This window comes from Rhinopithecus bieti, unplaced genomic scaffold, assembly GCF_001698545.2.
Source record: "Rhinopithecus bieti isolate Rb0 unplaced genomic scaffold, ASM169854v2 scaffold_12003, whole genome shotgun sequence".
Lineage (NCBI taxonomy): Eukaryota > Metazoa > Chordata > Mammalia > Primates > Cercopithecidae > Rhinopithecus > Rhinopithecus bieti.
In genome coordinates, this window is record NW_016807365.1 from 370,103 (window position 1) to 374,408 (window position 4,306).

The following is a 4,306-nucleotide window of genomic DNA, read 5'->3' on the forward strand; positions in this document are numbered from 1 at the left end:
CTCCTGCATCAGCCTCCCAAGTAGCTTGGACTACAGGTGCATGCCAGCACACACAGCTAAGTGTTGTATTTTTTGTAAAGACAGAGTCTTGCTATGTTGCTCAGGCTGGTCTTGAACTCCTGGCCTCTTCTGGTCTCAGCCTCCAAAAGAGCTGGGATTACAGTCATAAGTCATGCTCCTAGCCCACATAAAAACTTTTAAGGGAAAGTTCATAGCAGCGTTATTTATAAAAGTCAATAACTGGAACAATACAATTTCTATCAACTGGTGAACAAGTAAACTGTATCTGGTATATCCACATAATGGAATATATTCATCAATAGACAGGAACAAATTATTGATGTATACTACAACATAGATGATCCTCAAAAACATTGTGCTAAGGGAAAGAAGAAAGATGCAAAAACCTACATATTGTTTACTTCCTGAATGTGCATAAGAGGCCAGTCTATAAAGACAAAAACTGTATCATTGTTTTTTCTGGACCGGGGAGTAGGAACTGCAATTCACTGCAAAGAGACAAAATGGATCTCTCCAGGGTGCTAGAAATGTCTTACAACTGATTGCAAAATTCTATCAGTGTAATAAATCACTAAATTTCATACTTATAATCAACACATTTTAGGCATGTAATTTCTACTTTTATAAAACTGTTTTAAAATGTAGGTAAAATAATGGGGATTCCTTATTCCCAAAGCAACACTGAAAACACACAATAAAATCAGAAAAAATATTCATTGGTTTATTAAAGCAAAAGTATTTTGCTCATCAAGAGTCTGAGTCCCTAATGAACACTTTTTTTATTATCTGCCATATAAGTTTACTGTGTAGAGGTTGTGATCAAATATAAAACTTGCTTTAATGCATTCAAACACCCAAACGAAAGAAATATTTATCAAGTTTGTTTGTTTGTTTTTTGAGATGAGTCTCACTCTGTCACCAAGGCTGGAGTGCAGTGACGTGATCTCCGTTCACTGCAAGCTCCACCCCCTGGGTTCATGCCATTTTCCTGCCTCAGCCTCCCAAGTAGCTGGGACTACAGGCGCCCGCCACCACGCCTGGCTAATTTTTTTGTATTTTTAGTAGAGACGGGGTTTCACTGTGTTCGCCAGGATGGTCTCGATTTCCTGACCTTGTGATCCGCCTACCTTGGCCTCCCAAAGTGCTGGGATTAAAGGCGTGAGTCACCGCACCTGGCCCAAGTTTGTTTTGTAAATAAAATTTTTATCATTTTGTCTAGTTATGGAAAATGGTTTTCAAAAGTTACTATTACCAAAACTATCTTTTAAAAAAATTCAGCAGGTTAAATTATGTAAGTTTTAAGACTGCTTGGAGAATATTTAAGAAATAGTGGAAAAACATCCATCAGTTAATGGATGTGATATAAATGTAGAAATATTCCATTTAGGAAGGTAGAAGAAATATTTTTGACAATTATAACACAGAGCACATGGAATATTTTACTGTATATATTTAAGGTGTACAATATAATGTTTTGCTATACATATACAAAGTGAACTGATTTCTACAGGTGCATTTTTAGGCATCCTTTGAAATCATTATAGCACATGTGCTTTATTTAAGCCATTATTGTTTAAGCCTCTAAGTTAATAAACATCACAATAAAATTACATTTTAGCTACCTGTGAATAAATGTGACATAGGAAGCAAACAGAGATTCTATTCAGAAAAAAAGGCTAGTGTTAAAATTCAAGGAGATAATTAAGTGAATTTCAAGATATTATTTTAGATAATGTTCACAATGTAAGATATTCACATGCATGCAAAGATATATATAGATTGGGTAGAGAGAGAGAGGGAGGGAACATATGTATATATTAACATACATATGTATTTTTATATAATGTTTTATTTATTGGCTTTCCATGACTCGTTTAGATGATCTTGCCTCAGGGAAGTGATGATCTGGAAATATAGCTTCGATTCCTAAAACAATCCTGAGAAAGATAAACACAGCAAACAGAAGTTTCTATGCAATAGAAATAGATTCCAAAAGTATGATGTCGGTTTTGATGTTTCATTAAGTACTGGAGGAGTTCTGCCTATAGACAAATGCAAAGGTATGTTTTATCTGCTTATTTATATTTGCTTAATGTTCTATAAATCTCACATGAATTTGCCTCCATGCTCACTTCATATATTTTAATAATATAGTTGATATTCTATTTAAGTGATAATACAACTATTTTCAGAGTCATTTCGTATGTGCTAAACAATAAAAGCTGCATATTGGACGACACAGAAAGAAGTAAGACTTAGATTCAAACTTTTTAATTGATCTACTGTTATTTTCACTAGAATTTTAGGCCAGATCTCTCCCAATCAGAGCCAAGTGGAGGGGGAAACAGAGTTGGCAAATTTATGCAGTATGTTTAAAGTACTATTTTCCAACTTCACCTTGTAGCATGTCATTTTGACTTGCAATTTGTTGTGTTATCCTTGAACGGTGTGGTCTTCAGTTTAACCAAGCACTATTTAAATTTAGATGTTAATAGTGATGTTATTGATATATTTGGAAAGTATCCTATTCAAAAGGCAGTATAGTATCTTCATAGGAATTTGTGATAAATAGATCAAAGGGATCTAAACTCTCACACATAAAGCCAATCCCTGCCACTTTAATCAAAATGTGCATTTTAGCAAGTGTCATTTCTCTACTGTATCATAAATATAAAACAGGTAGACAGTGTTAAAAAATAGACACATCAAGCAGAAAGAACTCTTACTAGTCAAGCAAGAAGATTCTTTATGGAATGCATAGGAAAAATATTTTTCATTAAATTAGAAGTATGCATACAATACAAATTGCAATGGAGAGCATTAAAACGTTGGCAAATGAAAAATTGCTGAAAATTCTTCTAAGAATTTTCTGTATTACACATCTCAATTTATTTATTTTAATGTTTCTGTCACTGTAGGTACTTCTCTGATACTAGAAACTCATCTGTTTTCTACAAATCCACAATATGTCAGTTACTCAACTATATCGATTCCAGCATTCTTTTCTTTTTCACTCTATAGTCAGCATAGAGAATGCCACTGATGGCCACAGTTTCTATTGCCTATATATTTATGTTGATCAAATATATATTTCCAGTTCTCACGTTTTTCCAAGCCCTAAACCTCCTTGTCCATTCAAGACACATTCAAGTGTCTTTTAAAAATATACACATGAATAGCTAAAACACTTCTAATAGGTAAGTCAACAAAATCAAGTTGAAGATCTTCCTGTCATTTGTTATATAGAATTATCTTCCAGAAATCACTATTTAAATAAATTGTATCACAATTCATCCAGTTGCACTATCAGAAACTGAAGTAACATATTTTATACATAGTTTAGTAACTCCAACGTATCCAATGAATGATAAAACCTATGAATTATTTCACCTAAATATATTGAGCTATTTGTATCTTTAGTGCCAAGTTACTTAATATAGAATCCAAAAATGTTTTCACCTTTTACTAAGGCCACTGGAATAATAACATTTTCAACCTTTTATTTTCCACCCATGATTGAGGCTTAACTTTGCAATACTAAAACCTGGCTTGCCATCTAATTATGAATAAACTTTCAATAGATTTCTACTACGTTTATATAAAACCAATATCCTTAAAATGGCCTACTGTAGCCTTGCATAAATTGTCCCTGATATGCATAGAACAAATTATTATTACTATCAACTATTAACAAAAAATAACTTTTATCCTCAATAAGCTTATTAGAAAAGAAGAGATATCACTCAAATAATTCTACAAGCAGATGTAAAATGCAACCGTGACAACAGAAAAAGTCTGTAGAGCTTTGTGAGCCTATAGTAAGGAGTTCTGATATAGGCATATAGGTGAAGGAAGGTTTGATCGTGTCTGAAAAATCTGAGCAAAACCTAGACCGTGTCTGAAAATCTGAGCAGAAATCTAAAGATAAATTAGGAGTTAATTAAGTCAAAGAAAAAGACTGCAATATTAGCATACATCATCACATTTAATGCATATAGGAGGCTATTTAGATCATTTACAAACAAAAACCCTAAATATTTTGTATTGTACTATTCATTTATAATTGTTCAGGCTAATTTTATGACCCATAATATGGACTTCACTGTTGGGTGTACACTGGAAAAGCATGAATATTCTGCTGTTAGGTTCAGTGTTCTATAAATTATTGTAAGTGGCTTATTGAAATCTCAACAATGACTATGGATTTATCTATTTCTCCTTGCAGTTCAGTTTTTGATTCATGTATTTTCATGGTCTCATATTAGGTGTACAAAAACACTTATGA